Source organism: Epinephelus fuscoguttatus, linkage group LG10 (assembly GCF_011397635.1).
Source record: "Epinephelus fuscoguttatus linkage group LG10, E.fuscoguttatus.final_Chr_v1".
Taxonomy (NCBI): Eukaryota; Metazoa; Chordata; class Actinopteri; order Perciformes; family Serranidae; genus Epinephelus; species Epinephelus fuscoguttatus.
This window is the reverse complement of record NC_064761.1, coordinates 12,036,404-12,049,283: the sequence shown is the minus strand read 5'-3', so window position 1 is coordinate 12,049,283 and position 12,880 is coordinate 12,036,404.

Below are 12,880 nucleotides of genomic sequence, written 5' to 3'. Positions count from 1 at the left end.
TGCAGATTGTTTTCCATTGTATGATGTATTTCATAGTGTCCTGTAAACATAGGCTATGTGTCTGTGACTCACCTGGTTTTTCTGGTTATATGAAAGTAGCCTCTGTCCCCAGTGCTTTGTCCCTTCCTCCGCAGTAAGTAATGCAAATGTAGCATGCAGTTACAAACAATACTGGCCTGTACCTTGAGTGATGGGAAGTAACGCCATAATGGAAAGAAAAATCCTTTGTTGGACATTTTTGCTTGGATATTTACACTTATCTTCTGGACAAGGTAACTATTCATTACAAATATCTTACAGTTTTTCTTGATTGTTAAGACAAGCTAAATGAAACTGGGGTCTACATGAAATTCATTACCATCTTTTAAGTGCAGCAGAAGTCTTCTCTTGCCAGTGTACTGATTGGTTTTACACATTCTTACACCCTTTTTCAAAACAGTTAACACAGATCGCACAGAAAGACCAAAACTCTTTTGGATGAACTGTGTTAAACTGAAGAAAAACATCTATTCGCAGCTGATAGAAATTACTTACATAATTATGAATCTAATGCACTTGAAACTTCTTTGTGTAACTCTTCACCTCACAGTCAATCTGTATCCACTTAGAAAAGATGCCACCTATGTTTTGTTATTTGCAATCATGGATCAAAAAGGAAAAAGACCATCATTCAGCAGTTTGAAAAGAATGAAAACCAGACTTGGTCAAAACCTAGCCTACACTGACATGGAAAAATTTGATTGAGTACAGTAAAAATTTGTTTCTGAGTTTGGGTAACATGCTTTATTGGCTCTTCTGTGAATAAAGAATGCAGCACAAAAGCTGTCACACACTGAATGCTAACTACAGTGTAACACAGGTCACACTCTAGTCACTTACTGTAGTTTCTTTTTTTCACTGTCACTTTTGGCTGCACCGAGTAAAGCCATGCTGCGCTGATTTGTTTTTCCACTGTCAGTTTAGCCTGCCCGCCCTCAAGCAGGTAGTGGTTAAGTCCCACCGACCAAACCCCAACGACTCTGCTTCTCCCCTTCAAACAAGCGTGTGTGTTGTGAGACTCCACTCACCTCTGTCTGCAGCAGACCAGAGAGAAAGACGTTTTTCCAAGTCTCTGTGTGTTCAGCTCTCAGGACTTGAATCTCTGTGGTTTGGAGTTTAGCTTTTCTCTGATGTCTTTCATGTTCACTAAAAGTTGTGTGAAGTTACTGTTCAAAAACTCAACATTTCCTTATTTTGGTGTTTCACAATAAAAGTTTTTACATATTAAAAGAACGGGGGACTTTTATTCCAAAGAATCTAATGGAAATAAAATGGGTTATCACTGAATTAGTGGAACTATTGAAGCTTCTCTTCAATAAAGGCAAGTCTAATGATAAGGCAGGGAGGAAAGTAAAAGCAGAAACATCCACAGTGAGGTGTTAGACTTAGGGTACATTCTGAATCACATACTTTTTCTTTTTACTTTCAGTAGCTACTGCCGCTGCCCTTGTGTATGTACTGTTGCATGCAGTATGCACACAGTTGGAACATGATACTTTCTCATAACAATATTCCCTGAACCCTGACCCTCTTGCTTTTATATCTGTTACCATGGAGACAAAAAACAAATGCCAGTCACTGGAGATGAGATGAAGATTAACTCAGAGGACTCTGCTGTTGTTACCTTGCAATGTAAAGTTATAACTGCATAGATTATAGATTTTAACATATTATATTTGCGATAGTGATATTACATCTGCAATTCTATTTCACTGTAATATTTATAGTTCTGTCCTACTGTTGTTTGTAATATGTATGATTATTTTGCTCACTTAATCAACTGATATTCCTATTATTACCATTCCACTGACCATGAGTTACTTGAATGCACTGTCATCCATCACTGCAATTTCTGACAGCTGTCAAACAGCTGTAATCTGTTTGCAGCTCAGTTGATGTGACATATCATTCGCTGCGCAGTGGATTGTGGGGCAGAATAGCCAGAAAAGCATGCTGATTTGCATAGTGCAAAATCGGAGTGGATGTAATAGATCATCCTGGTATTTTTGGCATACTGCATTTGACATACTATGTACTGGGACATGCTATATCTTTTTCTGGCATACTACAGTATATAGTATGGTAGTATGGGTACTGGAATGCACAATTAGAGCCGCTGACAACAGACTCTTGCTGCGCCCCTGCAAACAGCACAACAGGTAAACTCCTTTTACCTGTTGTGCTGTGGAAAAATACATGGAGCAAAAATAACAGGGCACTTTAGCCATGGATCAGTCTGCTGCTATTAAACACCACTACTCAAGCCAAGACATCATCAGTTAAAGACACACATTCAAGAGGGTAGCCCTGTTGTAACGGAAATGCAAATCCCTGTTGTGCTGAGCTGCTGAGCTGATGGCCCAAAGCAAGCCAAACCAAGCTAGCCCATTACTGCTGGAAAAGGGTATAGGTCTTACATATCAATGACAGTTGTTGGGCACACAAAAAAACAGCGCACAAGAATAAAATATATGAAGAAAACTTTCAACTGGGTATCTTAAAAAGTGTTTCTCCTCTGCTTGAACACATTTGTCTGTTCAGAATTTCCATTTTCAAAACAGTTCACACACAGGCATTAACTGAGAGTCTCTGGCCAAAATGATACATTTTGTTTGCAAAATGCTAAAAACATTAAAAACATTAACAAAAGCAAACTTCCATCACACAATACAACTTTTGTTCAAATGAATATATTCTTAATCAGTCATTACACAATGACAACAAAATACAGAATACAGCTATCAACTAGTCCATACCCACTGAGTGCACAGTTGCCCATGTACAGTTTCACATGGTGTCTGTTTGGGATACAGGTCATAGGAAATTGCAGATTAAATAATCAACTGACCCCATTAAGAAGAGCAATGTATTCAGACAGTTTTTGTGAATTTGATAGTACGATTGCATCCACAGCGACCTATTGCATTTTAGCCATTTTTCTGTTGTTACAGCGCCACCCAGTTGCCAATTAGAGTTACATTTCTCCAGTCACCTTGAGGCGTCCTGTTCTACATATCTACCAAGTTTAGTAAAAATCGATATGGCATTTAGGCCTAGATAGGAAATTAGCTCTCTAGCGCCCCCATTTTGTTTGATGGGGTCAATAATGGAGGGGTCCCCTCAGATTATGTGTGGTCATATGCCTACAAAGTTGCGTGGTGATCGGTGAAACCCTTGAGATGTTATACACCTTTATGTGATGAGCCACGCCCTCCGCAATATTCATTGCCTTATAGAAGCTCAGTTTTAGTAAGTTTTCCAACTTTTGCCAAGAGGGAACTTTAGATATTGGTCCCTAGATTATGTTCACCGAGTTTCATACAGATCGGTCAAACTTCCTAGGAAGAGATCGATTTTAAGTGTTTTTCAAAACATTCAAAATGGCGTAAAATCTATATAACTGGAAGTTATGGGTTATTGAGGCAAATTTGTTCCTTGTGAGGAGAGGCATCTCTGTGCAAAGTTTCATGTATCTACGACATACGGGGCATGAGATATGCCCATTCAAAGTTTGCAATTTCAATCGTTGCTATAGCGCCCCCCTTTGGTCAATTGATGTAATATTGCTTCATTCACATCCTCCCATGACCCTCTACCACTGTGCCAAATTTCACATGGATTGACCAAGTCAGTGAGGAGAGAAACATGGAACAAACACACCCACAGACAGTTTTCGTCATTATATAGTAAGATATGAACCAGTTTAACTTGAATTTATTCTATATGCCTGTGCCATTTCTTGATGCTTTACATAGCTATAAGTATGTGCAAAAAAGGCAAGCAGGCATATCACAGCATGAATCGTATTATTTCCTCTAAAGATGATTTAAATAGAGATACCAAACCCTGCTGCACTCCGCATCTGCATGTTTAACACAGATGTCCTGTTAAAATCATTTTATTCTTGTGTCGGGTCTTTCCATGCTCATCAATTGTTGTTGACATGTTGGACCTACATTTAGCACCAAGAAAATTTCGGCCATTTATTATGGCACAGCTTTTGTAGTGCCTTCTCACTTCACCAAAGACTCTATAAAGAGTAAATCCAAACTCTTTTTTTTATTGTACTGGATCAGATTTTTTTAATGTCATCCTTTTTTGCTGGACTGCAACAGCCATATATCAGGTTTTTACATGGGCTTCTTTCCATACATTTTGAACTCATTAATGCTGAATACTCATTTCCCCTGTGCCATGGCCTCTTCCTCTCCTTATGTGCCCTTGACCTCTTTGCTTGCAAATGGCAGAACAGGAGTGGTATCTTGTATAGATGGATAAGAATGATTGCTGACTCAAGAGTTCTTTGCAAAGGAGTTTTATACAGGTGCATCAGTGATTCATAATAATGCAAGTGAGTTCTATCAGCTGTGAATAGATGCTTTCCTTTTGTTGAACACATTCAATCCAGTAGCTAATTAGGTCTTTTATGAGAGCTTTATAACTGTTTTGAAACAGGGTGTGAAAATGTGTAAACACATTTGCAAGAGAAGAAGAAGAAGAAGGTGATAATGAAGATCAAGCGGGTCCCAGTCTTATTATGCATGTTTTAGCAATCAAGAAAAACTGTAGAAGTGGACAGACTTCTTCAGGGTTTAGTGTCCCTAGTAAAATAATCTTTACAGAAAAGAATATGATTCATGCTGCAATGTGCTTGTGAGCCTTTTTTGGCACCCACTATAACAAAGCAAAGTCTCAACAAATAACACAGTTATATAGCACGAAGTACTGCAAGGTTGAAACGGTTCATATTAATAGGAATTTTATATGTTGTTGTCCATTGTGTAATGATTGATTTATTGAATATATTAATTTGACCACAAGCTGGTAATATTTGCTTTTGCTGCATGTTTTTAATGTTTTGAGCATTTTGCAAATAAAATGTGTCATTTTGGCCAGCAGCTTTCAGTTTAGGCGTGTGCATGAACTGTTTTGGAAATGTAACTTCTAAATCTGCAAATGTGTTCAAACAAATGAGAAAGACTGTAATAATTTCATCGCTTTGATTGTTTGTAATTTATCACACACAAAAAAAAAATGCTGCAAAACACTTCAGTAGGCTTTATTTTTGCCTCTACTTCCAAGTGCACAACATGAAACTAAAGTAATTTCAGTAAGGCAATGCAAAACTAGACATATTTAAAAAAGGCACTTATATTGGATAACTTCAGATATAGAGATACAACAGCGTTGGTCAACCCTGTCTTCTGCATTTGGCCATAAGTTCCCATTGACCTCCCACCTCATGTTCTCTCTTACAATGGACCTTTTTCACAGCAGACATTTTGACTTGTGTCAGTAGAAAAAGCACAGGTGAAATTGATAACATTAAGGATGGCTGAGTTCCATTCAGTGTCCCAGTAAGCTAGTAACATTTAGCCAACATGGACAATACCAGGGTCTCCCCTAAGTGGAACGCAGCTGTCATTAGTGTCATTGAACAAACCTGTGTCGCTCCTACTCTGACGTGTCAAAATGTCTGCCGTGAAAAAGGCCTATACATCAAGAATCTCATTGCATGCCTGAAACATCCCTGGTAATCTTCAGCAGATACTATAATGTCCAGACATGATATGCATCATTCATTGCATGATGTGGCTGATTGTGGTCATAAACTCTCCACTGCCATGAGGAAAATGGGGCTGAAGAATGGAAAAGTAAAAGAAAAAGTGACACCATCTTGGGATGGGCTGTAAACCACTGTATGACTAGAAGAGAACAGTCAAACGGCACTTGTCTTCTATGTAATAGGAGGCATCAAGAAAAGAAAATAGGCACTTCATGTTGTATGTCCTAATTTGGAGTTAATGCATTTTTAATTTTCAGATGTAGCAGAATGTAACAAATTCCAGTGTAATTTACAGTAGTTTTGAAAAAAAAAAAAATTCTGAATTTTTATGTATGTGGTTGTCGAATGCATTTTTGTCAAAGCAATAACAAGTGATCCACTGTTAAGTCAACACTGACTTCTGTGGTACAGACTGTGTAATATGTTTTGAAAGAAATGAACTCAGAAAAGTGTTAGCAATTGTTAGCAATTGTAAAATACTGTAAAATTAAATCCCAAAAAACATTTATTGTAAATTCACCATTCGTGAAATGCAACGAGCTCTTAGTAAGATGGAGCAGTGGACATGGAGGTGGGGTTCTGTGGGAAAATCTAAGTATGTAGTGTTGGCAAGGAAAAAGTAAGGAATCAAGAGGTCTTGTTGTATGGACCTCCTGTCAGAAGAGTTTCAATTTTTAGGTGTGTGGTTTAGTGGGTGGATGACCTGGAGGGTTCATGTAGGTAAAGTAGTTAAGAAGTGTTAAGGAGAAGTTACTAATTTAATGAGGTGCTTATCTGGGTGTTCACAGAGTTGTGACAGGGGCACTCTCACATTAATTTATCAAGCAATGATCAGGTCTGCAATAATCTCTGGATGTTTGAGATACAATATAACAGTGCCATCTGTATCAGGTAAATTGGATGTAGTTCAGCCAAGGGTGTGGTTCTGGAGGATTCTGTACCACCCCAATTCCAGCTTTGTTGGTGGAGATGGAGACTCCAGCAAATCAAGTTAGGTCTGAACTATTTGGTAAAGTTGAAAGGGGATGGCTCTGTTTTATCTCTGAGTGATCTGCTATTTGATTACTGGGAGTTCCCATGAAGAGGAGACAGTACAAAGGGGGTCACATGGATTAACTATATTACTGAGTGGTCAAGGAAAATAGGAATAGAAAGGCTGGAAATAGCAACACAAGTTTGCTGACCACCAGTTCGCCAATGGATAATTCCAGAAATTGGGTGGACATGAGCATTATGGATAGACTTAGGTTTAAGGTTTAAGCTGGATATCCAACCAGGATAGTTGACAAGCATCTGAAACTGAGATGGGGCTTCGCTATACATATTTTACTGATGGGTCAAAGGGTCCTGAGAGTGGCAGGGCAGGATTTGGATGAGCATTCCCTGGCCTGAGAGTTATCAGGGCAGACAACTACCAGATGGTGTTGAAGTGCAGCCCTGGTTGGACTCAGCTGGGGGAGATCTAGAGCTAAACTAAACCTGATGAGGGGAATTCCAGACACAGATTTACAGGCTTGAGAAGCTGGGATGCAGGTTGGGGTTCTTATTGGTCCTGGCCAATGGAGGGATAAAGAGGAATGAGACAGCAGACAGAATGGTAAAGGCTGCAATAAAGCAGGAAAAAACTGATGTCAGGGTTTCTTTTGGTAGGAGTGAGTGTGTTAATATAACAAGAAGAGGAATGATTAGGTAATGGCAGAAAGTGGGAGCAAATAGCAGGCATCTTTTTTCCAATCAGCCAACAGTCAACAGGCATAAGAGAGCCAAACTACATAGAGAAAAAAAATCAAGCTGACTAGATTAAGGCTGGGGTACTATGGGCTGCAGAGTGAACTACTGTAGGTAGGGAAACACTAGGATGGGAAATGTACGGAATGTAGAGTGATGGAGACAGTGCAACAAGTGATCATCCCTAGTGATGCAGACAGTGTAAGAAGACAGGCAGAACAACAGCAGATTTTTAGGAAAGTTTTGGTATCAGCCCTGATGATAGCCAATCATCTTTATATTTAGACCAGAAAGACTCTCTTTAATGTACTGGCAGACATCCTCAATGCGATACAATGAATCAGGACATTCAATGAGACACCTTTCATGAATGTCATGTAGCTAAGCCAGCTTGTCAGTGGCATACCCCTTAACTTGACTGAGTAGTGTAAAATCTAGATGCTGGATGCCAGTAACATGTAAAATACAAGTAACAGAAGGACGCTTCCGTAGGTTTTCTGACCCACCACCATCATCTCTCTTGCACTTCCTGGACTTTGGCAGTCAACCACCAGTTTCTCCCAATTTTACAAAGAGAAAAGAAAATAGAGATTGCATTAGTAATAAGCATGTTTAGCATGTGGATCATGGAACACAGTCTATGGGAACACACCATTTGGATATATATATATATATATATATATATATATATATATATACATATACACACACACACACACACACACACACACACATATATATATATATATATATATATATATATATATATATATATACATATGGGGGGACAATATTTTGAGTTAGGAACATCTAAATGTACACTATACACCTCAGAGATTACAAAAAGGTGTGGTGCATGGAGACCCCATCTTCATCCCCAATGATAATTACAATCATTGACCTAACAACAACAACAACAACAAACACAACAACAACTACTGCATCTTCTACAACTTCACACACAACCATAACCGTTGCCCCAATCACAATAGCCACAGCCTCAATAACTGTAATTAAAATGGAAGCAATAAGTGAAGGGTTAAGCTCACCCTGACAAAGAAACTTCAAAGAATGCATTTTGACCCCAAGGTAAATTTTACGCCTTTAATGGGTCACAAATTGCAACATAAAATTATGTCAGTTGACATGAGAAATTAGTTTAGCACATTCAGGTAATAGTAATACTGATAATATAATAAAGCCATAAGCCATAATTTCAGAGGGTTGAAATGTATTTGTGTGGTTTGGCCTAACACTTTCAAATACATGTGGGCAAAATCTTCCAACTGTATTAATATGACAAAATGAAAGCACAATATTCTGGGTAGACTTAGAAAAATATCTATCTAAGCATGTCATGCTATTAAAACAAACACTTTATACTTTGATCTGTGACACTGGAATTCTAGTGATGCTCCAATGGTCATAAGAAAAATGAATCTTCATGAATTGCACTGGACTGAAGAAAAATGAACCCTGAATTCTTCTAAATTTAATTTTAACATTAACTGACCCCAAGTCTAAAAAATTAACCAAGAAAAGATGGTTAATGATTTACAACATTTAGCTTTAAAGCCTTGTTCAAAATTAAATTTCTTTACATCCTTCTTCTTCAGTGATTTTATCCTGCTATTCCCTTTAATATTTAACATTAAGTTAAAACAAATCCCAAATGATTTTCACTTTTCTATTTCCTCTTCTTTTTTTCACATTGTTTCTTCATCCCAACAGCCTCAGAATCACTGGCACATATACAGATTGGACTAACTGCCTTTGGAGAGGTCAGCAATGTCGTTATCATTGAACTTGTTAAACAGGTACGTAAAAAAGGATGTGCAAAAAAACTGTTTTCGTAAAGGTTGCTCAGTTAATGTTATCAATGACAATGTAAACAAAAGAGATAAAGGGGTAGGTAAAGTGAATGAGATAGACCTCCTGATGTTTATCCTCTGTGTTCTCTCTCCATTCAGTTTTTTAGGGAACAGCTCCTGAATGGAACAGCCCACACAGTCAGCGTGACAAAAATTGAGAGGCTTGGAGTTGCCACCACAACTTCACCTGCTACAGCGCAACGACCCACAACTACAGCACCGACAACTGCAGCTCCCACAACTGCTTCTCCAACAACTGTGGATCCAACAACTGCAGCCCCAACAACTGCAGCACTGACAACTGTGTCTCCAACAACTGTGGCTCCAACAACTACAGCCCCCACAACTGCAGCTCCCACAACTGCAGCCCCCACAACTACAGCTCCCACAACTGCAGCTCCCACAACTGCAGCCCCCACAACTGCAGCTCCCACAACTGCAGCTCCAACAACTGCAGCTCCCACAACTGCAGCTCCCACAACTGCAGCTCCCACAACTGCAGCTCCCACAACTACAGCTCCAACAACTGCAGCTCCCACAACTACAGCTCCCACAACTGCAGCCCCCACAACTGCAGCTCCCACAACTACAGCTCCAACAACTGCAGCTCCCACAACTACAGCTCCCACAACTACAGCCCCCACAACTGCAGCTCCCGCAACTACAGCCCCCGCAACTGCAGCTCCGGCAACTGCAGCTCCAACAACTACAGCTCCTGCAACTGCAGCTCCGGCAACTGCAGCTCCGGCAACTGCTGCCCCCGCAACTGCAGCTCCCACAACTGCAGCTCCAACAACTGCAGCCCCCACAACTACAGCCCCCACAACTACAGCTCCCACAACTGCAGCTCCCACAACTGCAGCTCCAACAACTGCAGCCCCCACAACTGCAGCTCCCACAACTACAGTTCCAACAACTGCAGTTCCCACAACTGCAGCCCCAACAACTGCAGCTCCCACAACTGCAGCTCCCACAACTACATCTCCCACAACTACAGCTCCAACAACTGCAGCTCCAACAACAGCTGCCCCCACAACTACAGCTCCCACAACTGCAGCCCCCACAACTGCAGCTCCCACAACTACAGCTCCAACAACTGCAGCTCCCACAACTGCAGCTCCCACAACTGCAGCCCCCACAACTACAGCCCCCACAACTGCAGCTCCCACAACTGCAGCCCCCACAACTACAGCCCCCACAACTGCAGCTCCCACAACTGCAGCTCCCGCAACTGCAGCCCCCGCAACTACAGCTCCCGCAACTGCAGCTCCCGCAACTGCAGCTCCAACAACTGCAGCTCCAACAACTGCAGCTCCCACAACTGCAGCTCCAACAACTGCAGCCCCCACAACTGCAGCTCCCACAACTACAGTTCCAACAACTGCAGTTCCCACAACTGCAGCCCCAACAACTGCAGCTCCCACAACTGCAGCTCCCACAACTACATCTCCCACAACTACAGCTCCAACAACTGCAGCTCCAACAACTGCAGCTCCAACAACTGCAGCTCCCATAATTGCAGCTCCCACAACTACAGCTCCAACAACTGCAGCTCCCACAACTGCAGCTCCCACAACTGCAGCTCCAACAACAGCTGCCCCCACAACTGCAGCTCCCACAACTGCAGCTCCCACAACTGCAGCTCCCACAACTGCAGCTCCAACAACTGCAGCACCCACAACTGCAGCTCCCACAACTGCAGCTCCAACAACAGCTGCCCCCACAACTGCAGCTCCCACAACTACAGCTCCAACAACTACAGCTCCAACAACAGCTGCCCCCACAACTGCAGCAGTGACAACTGCAGCCCCCACAACTGCAGCCCCCACAACTGCAGCTCCCGCAACTGCAGCTCCCACAACTACAGCTCCCACAACTACAGCCCCAACAACTGCAGCACCTGCAACTGCAGCTCCAACAACTGCAGCTCCAACAATTACAGCTCCAACAACTACAGCTCCCACAACTGCAGCTCCCACAACTACAGCTCCCACAACTGCAGCTCCCACAACTGCAGCTCCAACAACTGCAGCTCCCACAACTACAGCCCCCACAACTGCAGCTCCAACAACTGCAGCTCCCACAACTGCAGCTCCAACAACTGCAGCTCCCACAACTACAGCCCCCACAACTGCAGCTCCAACAACTGCAGCTCCAACAACTACAGCTCCCACAACTGCAGCTCCAACAACTGCAGCCCCCACAACTGCAGCTCCAACAACTGCAGCTCCCACAACTACAGCTCCAACAACAGCTGCCCCGACAACTGCAGCTCCCACAACTACAGCTCCCACAACTGCAGCTCCCACAACTACAGCTCCAACAACAGCTGCCCCCACAACTGCAGCTCCCACAACTACAGCTCCCACAACTGCAGCTCCCACAACTACAGCTCCCACAACTGCAGCTCCCACAACTACAGCTCCCACAACTACAGCTCCAACAACTGCAGCTCCAACAACTGCAGCTCCCACAACTGCAGCTCCAACAACTACAGCTCCCACAACTGCAGCTCCAACAACTGCAGCTCCCACAACTACAGCTCCCACAACTGCAGCTCCCACAACTACAGTTCCAACAACTACAGCTCCAACAACAGCTGCCCCCACAACTGCAGCACTGACAACTGCAGCCCCCACAACTGCAGCTGCCACAACTGCAGCTCCCGCAACTGCAGCTCCCACAACTACAGCTCCCACAACTGCAGCTCCCACAACTGCAGCTCCCGCAACTGCAGCTCCCACAACTACAGCTCCCACAACTACAGCCCCAACAACTGCAGCACCTGCAACTGCAGCTCCAACAACTGCAGCTCCCACAACTGCAGCTCCCACAACTACAGCTCCCACAACTGCAGCTCCCACAACTACAGCTCCAAGAACAGCTGCCCCCACAACTGCAGCACTGACAACTGCAGCCCCCACAACTGCAGCTCCAACAACTGCAGCCCCCACAACTGCAGCTCCCGCAACTGCAGCTCCCACAACTGCAGCTCCAACAACTGCAGCTCCAACAACTACAGCCCCAACAACTGCAGCACCTGCAACTGCAGCTCCAACAACTGCAGCTCCAACAACTACAGCCCCAACAACTGCAGCACCTGCAACTGCAGCACCCACAACTGCAGCTCCCACAACTGCAGCCCCAACAACTGCAGCTCCCACAACTGCAGCACCCACAACTGCAGCAGCGACAACTGCTGCCCCCACAACTGCAGCTCCCACAACTGCAGCACCCACAACTGCAGCAGCGACAACTGCTGCCCCCACAACTGCAGCACCCACAACTGCTGCTCCGACAACTGCAGCACCAACAACTGCTGCCCCCACAACCGCAGCACCCACAACTGCAGCCCCGACAACTGCAGCACCGACAACAGCTGCTCCCACAACTGGGATATAAATTATAGGCTATTTTAATACTGTGGAATATTTGAGCTGAACAAAAGAAGAGAGAGCAAATGAAAAATACTGACAACCTTGATGATCTTTCCAGCAATGGTTTGCCAAAAGCACACTGAGGACAATGGAATTTCAACAATTAAACGCTGATGCTGGTAATGATGTACTTTCCTTTCCACACTTCATACCAGCTAAAGTAGTTCTAAAACAAAAAAAGACTGTCAGTGAAGTATCAGGCTCCTACACATCAGTTATGCTGACAGAATATTTACAGT